At 48.5% G+C, this 13,236-nt stretch overlaps 1 protein-coding gene across 2 annotated transcripts in view; it reads right to left on the bottom strand.

The window, feature by feature from the left end:
* Positions 1-2,798: 2,798 nt before the first annotated feature.
* Positions 2,799-13,236, bottom strand: part of c9 (complement component 9) — a 45,401-nt gene continuing 34,963 nt past the window's right edge. Inside the window, exon 12 of one of the 2 annotated variants that reach the window (XM_052020487.1) lies at positions 2,799-7,674. The gene's annotated coding sequence lies outside the window, so the exon portion shown is untranslated. Of the gene's footprint in view, positions 7,675-10,866; positions 11,171-13,236 lie in introns of those variants that run through there. The other variant, XM_052020486.1, reaches the window with a different exon arrangement.

The raw sequence follows: 13,236 nt of genomic DNA, 5'->3' as shown, positions 1-13,236 counted from the left end.
CCCCTCCCAAACCCATCATCTCTCCTCTGTCCAGGGCCCCAAACAGCCCCTGCCTGGCGAGGCAGTCATTCACGTGCATATCCCCCGGCGTTATTTATCGCATCCGGTGCTCCCGACGTGGCCTCCTCTGCGTCAGTGAGACCAGACGCAGACTGGGTCACCACTTCGCCGAGCACCTTCGCTCCATCTGCCAGTGCCGTCCAGAGCTCGCAGTGCCAGCCACTTTAACTCCCCTCCCCACTCCCACACCGACAGGTCTGCCCTCGGCCTCCTCCACTGCCAGGGGAGGAGGCTGAGGACAGACGAGAGGAACGGCACCTCGTATTCCGCCTGGATCGTCTACAACCTGATGGCATGAACATCTAATTGTCCGATTCTCCCCCTCTGCCTCCTTTTCTCTCCCCTCCTGATCTACCTGGTCCCTATCACACTAGTTCTTCCCCCTCCTCCACCCACCCCACCACCCACACACCCCTCCCACTGGGTCCCCTGCCCCCACTGGTCCATCTACCCTCCCCACTTTGCTTATTTGGTTCCAGGCTCCAGCTTTCTCTCCTATCAGATCCCACCATCGGCAGCCCTCACCTCCACCTCTCACGTCCCAGCTTCCTCCCCTCCTCCATCTGCCCATCACCCCTCCTCACCTGGATCCGCCCCTCTTGTTCCAGCCCTTCCCCTTACCTCTTTACACTGGCTATCTCCCCTCTACCATATCAGATGAAGGGTCTTGACCTGAAACGTCGACTGTCCATCTCCCTCCACGGATGCTGCCTGACCCTGTTCCTCCAGGCACCTGCAGTCTCATGTCTCTGTCACCTCTCTCGCCCAGGAGGACAAGGGCAGTGGGTACGTAGGGACCACCTGCAGGATCCTTTCCAAATTGCACACAGAATCGCCAAGTGATTGAGGCCAGTCGGTCCATCGATCCATGCTGGCTTGACGTACGGACCATCCAACCAGTCCCAAACCACTGCCCTCTCCCACAGCCCTGCAGATCTTTAGAAACATAGAAAACCTACGGCACAATTCAGGTCCTTCGGCCCACAAAGCTGTGCCAAACATGTCCCTACCCTAGAAATTACTAGGCTTACCCATAGCCCTCTATTTTTCTAAGCTCCATGTACCTATCCAACTGTCTCTTAAAAGACCCTATCGCATCCACCTCCACCATCGTTTCTGGCAGCCCATTCCCCGCACTCACCACTCTCTGAGTAAAAAACTTACCCCTAACATCTCCCCTATACCTACTCCCCAGCACCTTAAACCTGTGTCCTCTTGTGGCCACAGTTTCAGCCCTGCAACCATACACCATATGCCTTCTTAACCACAGAGTCAACCTGAGCAGCTGCTTTTAGTGTCCTATGGACTTGGACCCCAAGATCCCTCTGATCCTCCACACTGCCAGAGTCCTCCCATTAATACTATATTCCGCCAACATTTTTGACCTACCAAATGAACCACTTCACACTTATCTGGGTTGAACTGCATCTGCCACTTCTCAGCCCAACTCTGCATCCTATCTATGTCCCTCTGTAACCTCTGACAGCCCTCCACACTATCCATAACACCCCCAACCTTCGTGTCATCTGCAAACTTACTAACCCACCCCTCCACTTCCTCATCCAGGTCGTTTATAACCTTCTCTTGTCAATACTTAGCCAGCTCCTTTGGAGCCACTCCAGCTGAATCTGCCTCGACTGCCCAGCAATGCTCACTGCTCGCTGCGTCAGGAAAGTTACCCCACTTCACTTTGTCGAATACTGTCATTCGTTGTCTCCCAGTTCTCAACCACTCCGCCAATGGCAACCGTGTCTCTCTGCCTGCTCTGTGGACCAGCCTCTCCTGTCGTTCTACACAGCCACATTGGTAGGGGTCAGGAGCAGCAGCAGACCTCCTGGCCTTTCCATCCTGCTCCACCATTTAATCAGATCATGGCTCAACTGACTTTCAACCCAACATCTACCTCTTGCTGACCCCAGAGTAACAATTTCACCCCTGGTTTATCAAGAATCCAACTGCTCTGTGTTAAAAATAGTCAAAGAGTTTGCTTCCACCGTCATTTGGGGAATAGAGTTATACAGTCTCATGAACTTCTAATTGTAAACTTCATCATTTTTAACGGTGACCTCCAGCTTTAAATTTTCCCACAGTGGAAACATCCTCTCCCCAACCATCCTGTTGAGAACCCTCAGGATCTTATGTTTCAATCCAGTCCCCTCTCCCTCTTCTAAACCCCAATGCCTGAAAGACCTTTCCTCATAAGGCAATCCACCCATTCCAAGTATCAGTCCAGTCAACTTTCTCTGAACTGTTCTCAGCTCATTAAACATCCTTAGATAAGGAGACCAACACTGTACACCATACTCTGGATGTGGTCTCAACAATTCTCTCATGTCTTGCTTTCAAGTAGAGGCACCTGTGCCTCCACTTCCTCAGGAGGCTAAAGAAATTTGACCCTCACAAATTTTTATTGATGCGCCATAGAAAGCATCCTATGTGGATGCATCACAGCCTGATACGTCAACTGCTCTGCCTGAGACCGCAAGAAACTGCAGAGAGTTGTGGACACATTTCAGCACATCACAGAAACCCACCTCCCCTCCATGGACTTTGTCTACACTTCTCACTGCCTCAGTAAAGCAGCCAACATAATCAAAGACCCCACCCACCCCGGACATTCTGTCTTCTTCCCTCTCCCATCAGGCAGAAAATACAAAAGCCTGAGAGCACGTACCACCAGGCTCAAGGACAGCTTCTATCCCACTGTTATAGGACTATTGAATGGATCTCTCATACACTAAAAGATGAACTCTTGATCTCACAATCTACCTCTTTATGACCTTGCACCTTATTGTCTGTCTGCACTGCACTCTCTCTGTAACTGTAACACTTTATTCTGCATTCTGTTATTGTTTTCCCTTGTACTACCTCAATGTACTTATGTAATGATCTGTATGGATGGCATGCAGAACAAAGTTTTCACTGCACCTTGGTACATGTGACAGTAATAAACCAATTTACCAATTTCTACAGCCTTTTTCTTCACTGTTTTGTATAATGGGTATAATCTGTACCCACGTGCCTGTGATGTTGCTGCAAGTGAGCCTTTCATTGTACCAGTACCTCACTGTACTTGTGCACATGACAGTAAATTCAACTTGCATAACCTCCCTGCTTTTGTACTCAATTCCCCTCACAACAAATAACATTCTGGTCAGTGAAAATCCAAAAATACAGATACTGGAAATCTGAAACAAAAACAGAAAATGCTGGAAATACTCAGCAGGTCAGGCAGCATCTGTGGAGAGAGAAACAGAGTTACTGTTCCAGGTCTATGACTGACTGCAACATTCTGTCAGCTTTCCTAATTATTTTCTTTCCTGCAGACTAGCTTTTTATGAATCACGCACCATGATGCCAGATCTCTCTTATCTCAGGGCTCTATGATCTTTTACATTTAGACATGCTTCTTCTTTTATTTTTCCTGTTAAAGTGAACTATTGCATAATTTCTTACAGTACAGTATACCATTTATCAGATCTTAATCCACTCACGTCCTATTTATATCCTTTTGTAATCTCTTTATGTGCACAAGTTACTTCCCTACCCGCATTTGAGTCATCAGCAGATTTAGGAAGTGTATCGACAGTGTCTTCATCCAAGTCAGAGAGTCATACAGCACAGAAACAGGTCCTTCTGCCCAAATCGTCCATGCTGACAAGATGCCCATCCAATCTCGTCCCATTTGCCTGCATTTGGCCCATAACCTTCCGAATCTTTCCTATCCATGGACCTGTCCAAATGTCTTTTAAATGTTGTTTTTGTACCTGCTGCAACCACTTCCTCTGGCAGCTCATTCCACATATGGATAGAATTTTATAAAAATTGAAGGTGATTTAGTTCAATATGAGACCAGGATCTAACATCTGATTAAGGGTCACTGTCTCAAAATAGAGGGTTGGACGTGCAAGGCAGATATGCAGAGAGTTGTGGACACAGCTCAGCACATCATGGAAACCAGCCTCCCCTCCATGGACTCTGTCCACAACTTCTCGCTGCCTTGGTAAAACAGCCAACATAATCAAAGACACCTCCCACCCCGGACATTCTCACTTCTCCCCCGTCCCGTCGGGCAGAAGATACAAAAGCCTGAAAGCACGTACCACCAGGCTCAAGGACAGCTTCTATCCTGCTGTTATAAGACTATTGAATAGTCCCCTAGTACGATAAGATGGACTCTTGATCTCGCAATCTACGTCGTTGTAGCTCTTGCACCTTATTGTCTGCCTGCACTGCACTTTCTCTGTAACTGTAACACTTTATTCTGCATTCTGTTATTGTTTTCCCCTGTACTACCTCAATGCACTGATGTGATGAAATGATCTGTATGGATGACATGCAAAACAAAGTTTTTCACTGTACCTCGGTACCTGTGACAATAATAAAGCAATTTACCATTTCTTCACTTAGACACTGTGGAGACAAGGTCACTGAGTGTATTCAATAAATGGTTATGAAGGGAATCGGGCAATATGGGGTTAATGAAGGCAAATGGTGCTGAGGTGAAAGGTCAGCTGTGGTCTTATTGCGTGGTAGAGGGGCTGAATTAAGGGCTTCATAGGTCTATTTCCTATGTTTCAGTGTTCCAGACCTTTTATTAACCATTTTCTCAACCTGCCCTGCCACTTTCAACAAACTGCAGAGAGCCCAGGAGGAGGTTCACCAGGCTGGTGCCTGGATTGGAGGACCTCAGTTATGGAGGTTGAGGGTTACAGGGAGAAGGCTGGAGAATGGGGTTGAAAAAGATCAGCCATGACTGAATGGAGGAGCAGACTCGATGGGCTGTGGGCATGCTATGTTGGTGCCGGAAGCGTGGCGACACTTGTGAGCTGCCCCCAGAACATCCTTAGCAATGCAAAAAGACGTATTTCACTGTGTGTTTTGATGTACATGTGACAAATAAATTTCTTGCATCTTGTATCTGCTCCTATATCTTACGGTCTACAGTTATGGGGAGAGATTGGAGAGGCTGGGTTTGTCTCCCCTGGAGCCAAGGCTGAGAGGTGACCCGATAGAGGTGTATAAAATTGTGAGAGGCGTGGAACAGGTCGACAGAATCTTTTCCCGTGGTGGGAGAATCAAAGACAAGAGGGCATAGGTTCAAGGTGAGAGGGAGGAGCTTCAAAGAGGATTTGAGGGGTACATTTTTTTTACACTAAGAGCGGTTGGTATCTGTAACGTGCTGCCAGAGGAGGTGATGGTATCAGATACAGCCACTGTGCTTAAGAGACATTTAGACAGACACTTCAATAGGCAAAGCTTGGAAGGATAAGGTCCCAATGCCGGCAAATGGGATTAGTGGAGATGTCTAGAAAGGTCAGCATGGACACGGTGGGCTGAAGGGTCTGTTTCTGTGCTGTACAACCCTGTAACTCTGTGCAGATATGCCCCCAGAACTCTCTGTTCTTTTAGAATTGTGCCCTTTAGTTTGTATTTGCCTCTACTCATTCTTACATCCAAGGTGTAATGCCTCACATTTCCCAACATTAGGCTCTACCTAGATCTGCTAGAAGACTTTTCCGATGCTTCCCACTATATCTCCAAGTTCTTGGTCACTATCCTGACTTGGAAATCCATTGCCGTTCCTTCACCATCGCTGGGTCTGACTCCTGGAGCTCCCTCCCTGACAGTGCTGGGGGAGCACCTACACCAGAAGGACTGCAGCTCACCCCCCACCTTCTCACGGGTGATTAGTGATGGGCAGTAAATGCTACTGAAATATAATCATGTACATCCAAGAATAAACAGAAGCTGCCTTATGGAGATGGAATAAGAGGTGCCAGTATTGACCATATAAATGTATTAATGTACTGAAATGGCATAATGTGGCTAAAATCTCAAGGTTAGGATCTATAGCAGCAAACAATCTGCTGGAGGAACTCAGCAGGTTGAGCAGCATCCGTGGGGGGAAAGGAACTGTCAACGTTTCGAGTCAAAACCCTGCATTAGGACGGTGGTGTAGTGGTTAGTGTAACGCTATTACACTGCCAGCGACCCGGGTTCAATTCCCGCTGCTGTCTATAAGGAGTTTGTACGCTCTACCCGTGTCTGCGTGGGTTTCCTCCGGATACTCCGGTTTCCTCCCACATTCCAAAGATGTATGGGTTAGGAAGTTGTGGGCATGCTACGTTGGTGCCGGAAGCGTGGCGACACTTGCGGGCTGCCCCCCGGAACACTCTACGCAGAAGATGCATTTCACTGTGTGTTTCGATGTACATGTGACTAATAAAGATCTGAATCTTTAAGAGTGGAGAGGGGAGTGGTGAGACAGGGGTCCGAGGTGATCGGTGGACTGAGGTGAGAGTGAGATGGCAGGCGGGTGGTGCCAGGTACGGAATAGGGGTGGAATTGGGAGACAGTGGCAGGTGTTTGTTGCTCCAGATTCCAGTGTCTGCAGTCTCTTGCGTCTCCAAGGACAGAATCCATGTGGTTATGAATAAAGGACAGAGAATACCATTGGTTTTACTCTGTGAAATTGAGGTGCATTTACATGATAATTATAGAAGATGTGAAATTAGAGTACTGGTAAAGGGGACTTCGATCATCCCACTGCAGATTGGGATAGTAACAGTATAAAGCAGCCCTTCCTGAAATGTATGCGGTGATCAGTGTGTGTTCATCCCATTTGAGGAAGGTAGCAGTTTTACTACTTGTTCTGCAAAATTAATTGATGCAGATGGAACTAGTTTTGGGAGAGAGTGAATGGTGGTGAGAAGGGGAGTGGGGAGCACTTTGGCAACAGCGATCATAACATTATGTTTAGTAAAGTAATTGATCGTGACCAAGGGATCTGACTTCACTGAACTGAAGAAGGTGCAGTCCTGTGGTTGGACATTAGAAGCCATCAAGGAAAATTAGACATCAGAGCCTTCGACGAAAATCTGGTTCATGTAGAGAACGGAGAGGAAATGTGGGACATTCAAAGCTAAATAACCCCAGAAGATCAGAGGTGGAAGTTAAAATGAGGCAGAAAAGGGAAGAATTGGAACTGAAGATGCTGAACTCAGTAACACAGACATGTTTCAGTCATTGACATTCATTAGAATCAGGCAAGGATGGGAATGAAATAGGTTTTAAATTGGATGGGTGGATGTGATGAGAAAAGGGGATGTGTGTGGTCGGCTGGAGACTAAGAGGAGGAATGACACAAGTGCATTTTGGTGCTGGCTGAGAGAGGATGGTGGAGGGTTGTCAATCTCAGTCACCTGTCTGGAGAAGGTGTAAACAGAGGAAGGCACAAGTGTAGTCAGAAATATCAGAACACTGGGGGGGGGGGGGGGCCAGACTGAATGTGGATGCAAGGCCGGAAAGGCTGACTATCTGAAGTGCTCGAGTTCTGACCAAGGCTCCTGGATCGGAAAATTGAACTCTGTTTCTCTCTCCACAGATGCTTCCTGACGTGCTGAGTGTTTCCAGCTTTTCCGTCTTTGGTTCAGATTTCCAACATCTGCAGGCTTCTTTTATTGCTGAGTTCAATATTGAGTCTCAAAGACGGTAACATGTTGTCCAAAGAGGAGATGCAGTTGCCCAGGCTAACCTTCAGCTTGGTGGTCAGCAGACAGAAACAGGGAATGGAGAGTGGGCTGCAGAACTCAAGTGACCGGTGACTGGAAGCTGTGGACAGAACAGAGGAAGAACAGGAAAGGACATAAGTTCGATACCAGAGTGGGGAAATGTGCTATACATGGACAGTAGATGTGAGGAAACTAACAAGAGAAGTGTGGGAAATGAGTGATGATGTTTTAAATGAGAGACAAATGAACAGGGAGGAGGTATTGGTGGCCTTAAAGTGCATTAAGGTGGCCAATTCCCCAGGGCCTGACCGAATGCATTCTCAGACCTTGTGGGAAGCTGGTGAAGAAGTTACTGAGGCCCTTGCAGAGATATTTGCTTCACCTCTTGCCAGAGGTGGGACTGGGTTCAGTCAGTGGGGGAGGGTATTGATATTGGTATTGGTTTGTTATTGTCACTTGTACCAAGGTACAGTGGAAAGCTTGTCTTGCATACCGATCATACAGATCAATTCATTACACAGTGTAGTTACATTGAGTCAGTACAGAGTGCATTGATGTAGTACAGGTAAAAACAATAACAGTACAGAGTAAAATGTCATAGCTACAGAGAAAGTGCAGTGCAATAAGGTGCAAGGTCACAACAAGGTAGATCGTGAGGTCAGAGTCCATCTCATTGTATAAGGGAACCGTTCAATAGTCTTATCACTGTGGGGTAGAAGCTGTCCTTAAGTCTGGTGGTACGTGCCCTCAGGCTCCTGTATCTTCTACCCGATGGGAGAAGAGAGAATGTCCTGGGTGGGTGGGGTCTTTGATTATGCTGGCTGCTTCACCAAGACAGCGAGAGTTAAAGACAAGAGTCGAAGGAGGGCCCGGTCAGAGTGAGGTTAGGGGTGTTGCAGTTGTCTGGCGGGGGTGGTAGAGGCGCTTCAGTTGGGGTGTTCCACTTGAAGAGAGAAGGATATTGCCTTTGGGGTAGGTGGCAGCAATATGATTGTTGGCCATATGGGGGAGTGCTGACTGTGAGAGTCTTCACCCTTTGCCCACAGACCGAGCTGTGTGCGCTGAGGACATTTTGAAAGACGAGGCCAATGGTGAAATGGGAAATGAAAGTCAGCAGGTTGGGAGAGGGTTCGTTCCAGTTAATTCATTTCCAGTTCACTCTGGTCCCCAAAACACTCATTGTTTCCAGAAAACGGCCACATCTACCAGCTCACCCTATCCATCTGACTGTAATTCACCCTATCCACCCGACTGTAACCCATATAACTCACTTTCTGACTGTAACTCACTGAACAAACCCTCCAATTTTAATCCATGATCTGACTGTAACCCCACCCTCCGACTGAATCAAAATGGGGCGTCTGCCTGTAACATTGTTCATCTACCCTGCTTAACCAATACTCAGACTCTATCCTCCACTGCAACCGTGACACCTGTAACTCGTACTCTGACTGGTTGTATCACCGCCTGGTGTGGAAACGCCAATGCACAGGAACGCAAGAGGTACAGAGAGCGGTGGGACTCAGCCAGTTTCATTACGGGTACGGCTCTCCCCACCATCGAGGACATCTACAAGAGGCGATGTCTCAGGAAGGCGACATCCATCATCAGGTACCCCCACCATCCGGGCTGTGCCCCCTTCTCGATGCTGCCATCAGGCAGGAGGTACAGGAGCCTGAAGACCCACACCTCAAGGTTCAACAACAGCTTCTTCCCCAATGCAATCAGGTTCTTGAACCCACCTGAAAAACCCCAACTCTACCTCGGACTATGTTTCCCTCAACTTGCACTGATGTCGTTATGTTTATTTTGTTTAGTTGTTGTGCAAGTTATGGATAATTTTATGTTAAATTAAGTTTATGTTAACTTATCTTTGTCATTTTTGTCACGGTAGTGTAGTGGTTAGCGTTACAGCGCCAGCGACCTGGGTTCAATTCCCGCCGCTGTCTGTAAGGAGCTTGGATGGTCTCCCCATGTCTGCGTGGGTTCCCTCCGGTTTCCTCCCACATTCCAAAGACGTACGGGTTAGGAAGTTGTGGGCATGCTATGTTGGCGCTGGAAGCATGGCGACACTTAGACCCACAGAGCCATAGAACACTACAGCACAGAAAACAAGCCATTCCGCCCTTCTAGTTTGTGCTGAAACTTTATTCCACTAGTCCCATTGACCTACACCCAGTCCATAACCCTCCAGACCTCTCCCATCCATGAATCTATCCAATTTATTCTTAAAACTTAAGAGTGAGCCCGCATTTACCACGTCAGATGGCAGCTCGTTCCGCACTCCCACCACTCTCTGAGTGAAGTTCCCCCTAATGTTCCCCCTAAACCTTTCACCCTAAAGCCATGTCCTCTCGTACTTTTCTCTCCTAATCTAGGTGGAATGAGCCTACTCGCATTAACTCTGTCTGTACCCCTCATAATTTTGTAAACCTCTATCAAATCTCCCCTCATTCTTCTGTGCTCCAAGGAAGGTTTCTATGCAAGGCTTCTATGCTTGCAGGCTGCCCCCAGAACACTCCAAGCAGTAGATGTATTTCACTGTGTGTTTCGATGTACTTGCGACTAATAAAGAAATCTTAATCTTACTGTACTGTGCTGCTGTTGTGAAAAGCTAGTTTTCACGGCACTTACACCCAGGGTGTGTGTGCCCATGATAATGAACGAACCTGATCCCCTCGCCCATATTCTGCCTGTAATACAGTTACTGACACATCACTAAGTGCAATACTCTTAACTAGTTCACTGCTGGTTAACCCACTCTGCGACCGTGACCCCCTACTCCCCCACCACCACCACCCTCCGACCGTGACCACCCTGCTCCTCCCGCCCACCCTCCGACCGTGAACCTCCCGCTCCCCCTCTGACTGTGAACACCCCCACTCCCCCCGCCCAACAGTGACCCCTCCATCCATTCTCCCAGTGACTCCCCGCCCACCCTCCGACTGTGATCCCCCGCTCCCCCGCTCACCCGCCCACCCTCCAACAGTGAACCTTCCGCTCCCCCTCTGACTGTGAACACCCCCGCTCCCCCCGCCCAACAGTGACCCCTCCATCCATTCTCCCACTGTGACTCCCTGCCCACCCTCCGACTGTGACCCCTCCATCCACTCTCCGACTGTGACTCCCCGCACACTCTCCAACTGACACCCCCCCACCCACCCTCTATCTGTGACCCCTTCATCCACTTTCCGACTGGGACCCCCCCCACCCACCCACCCTCCCTCCATCTGTGCCCCCCCCCCAGTCTGTTGTAGAACACTGATGCAAACTGCAGAGGTAACGAACGTGGTTCCAGCTGTTCTGACAATGTTTATTGATGGGGGGGGGGAATGGATGAGTTTGCCCAGAACACATGGGATGTGGAAGGAGCTGACATTGTGGTCAAGGCCTGGCGGGGGTCGAGAACCAGGGATCACCAAACATCCGTCCATGGAGGTGGACACTGACACCAACCGTGCTGCTTGTTATCCCCCTCTCCGTGGGCACCTGGTGTTGGGTAGTGCTTGAATGATCCTGAGGCTCAGGTCAATGACTTGGGGACGGGTTCAGACTCCACGACGTCAGCTGGACAACGTACATCCCACTCCAGAAGGCTGGAAGGAAATGTAGAATGGATAATTCTGACCACGATCTTCACCACCCTCTTCTCATTACCCTCTGGCCTATATGTGACGTCCTCCTGTAGTGAGATTAATCCTAACACCTAACGAGTCTTAATCAAGGAGTCATAGCCTCAAGGCAAGAAGCCTGTCACAGTGGCACAGCAGGTCGATCCACTGCCTCACAGCTCCAGAGACCCGGGCTCGATCCTGCCCTCCGGTGCTGTCAGTGTGGAGTTTGCATGTTCTCCCTGTGACCACGTGTGTTTCCCCCAGGTGCTCCAGTTCTCTCCCACATCCCAACGACGTGAGGGTTGGTGGGGTAATCGGCCACTGTAAATTACCCCTAGTGTGTGGGTGAGGGGTGGAGATTGATGGGATTATGGGGAAAGTGAAATTGGATCAGTGTAGGATTGGTGTAAATGGTAATTGAGACAGTCAGCACAGACTCGTACATAGAACACAGAACATTACAGCACAGTGCAGGCCCTTCGGCCCACGATGTTGTGCTGACATTTTATCCTGCTCTAAGATCTATCTAACCCTTCCCTCCCGTATGCCCCTCCATTTTTCTCTCATCCATGTGCTATCTAAGAGTCTTTTAAATGTCCCCAATGTATCTGCCTCTACCAGCACCCCTGGCAGCACGTTCCACGCACCCACCACTCTCTGCGTAAAAAAACTTACCTCTGATATCCCCCCTGTACTTTCCTCCACTCACCTTAAATTATGCACCCTTGTGTTAGCCATTTCTGACCTGGGAAAAAGTCTCTGACTGTCCACTCGATCTATGCCTCTTATCTTGTACACCTCAATCAAGTCACCTCTCATCCTCCTCCTCTCCAAAGAGAAAAGCCCTAGCTCACTCAACCTATCCTCATAAGACATGCTCTCCAATCCAGGCAACATCCTGGTAAATCTCCACTGCACCCTCTCTAAAGCTTCCACATCCTTCCTATAACGAGGCGACCAGAACTGAACACAATACTCCGAGTGTGGTCTAACCAGGGTTTTATAGAGCTGTAACATTACCTTGCAACACTTAACCTCAGTACCCCGACTAACGAAGGCCAACACACCATATGCCTTCTTAACAATCCTATCGACCTGCTCGGCAGCCTTGAGGGATCTATGGATGTAGAACCCAAGATCCCCCTATTCTTCCACACTGCTAAGAATCCTGCCATTTACCCTGTATTCTGCCTTCAAATTCAACCTTGCAAAGTGAATCACTTCACACTTTTCCAGGATGAACTCCATCTGCCACTTCTCAGCCCAGCTTTGCATCCTATCGATGTCCTATTGTAACCCTCGACAACCTTCTACACTATCCACAACACCATCCTATCCCTCCTTTGTGTCATCTGCAACCTTACTAACCCACCCTTCCACTTCCTCATCCAAGTCATTTATAAAAATCACAAAGAGCAGGGGTCCCAGAACAGATCCCTGCAGAACACCACTGGTCACAGACCTCCAGGCAGAATACACTCCATCTACAACCACCCTCTGCCTTCTGAGCAAGCCAATTCCGAATCCACACAGCCAAGTTTCCCTAGATCCCATGCCTCCTGACCTTCTGAACGGCCCTATCGTGGGGAACCTTATTAAATGCCTTACTAAAATCCATATACACCACACCCACTGCTCTACCTTCAATGTGCTTTGTCACATCCTCAAAGAATTCAATCAGGCTCATGAGGCGTGACCTGCCCCTCACAAAGCCATGCTGACCGTCCCTAATCAAACTATGCTTCTCCAAATGCTCATAAATCCTGTCCTTAAGAATATTTTCCAATAATTTGCCTACCACTGAAGTAAGACTCACTGGTCTATAATTCCCAGAGTTATCCCTACTCCCTTTCTTGAACAAAGGAATAACATTTGCCACTCTCCAATCATCAGACACTACTCCTGTGGCCAATGAGGATGCAGAGATCATCGCCAAGGGCTCAGAAATCTCTTCCCTCACTTCCCGTTATAACCTTGGATATATCCCGTCTGGCCCCAGGGACTTATCTATCCTAATGTTTTTCAAAAGCTCCAGCACATCCTCCTTA

This window comes from Pristis pectinata, chromosome 7 (assembly GCF_009764475.1).
Source record: "Pristis pectinata isolate sPriPec2 chromosome 7, sPriPec2.1.pri, whole genome shotgun sequence".
Lineage (NCBI taxonomy): Eukaryota > Metazoa > Chordata > Chondrichthyes > Rhinopristiformes > Pristidae > Pristis > Pristis pectinata.
This window is presented reverse-complemented; position numbering and strand designations above follow the sequence as displayed.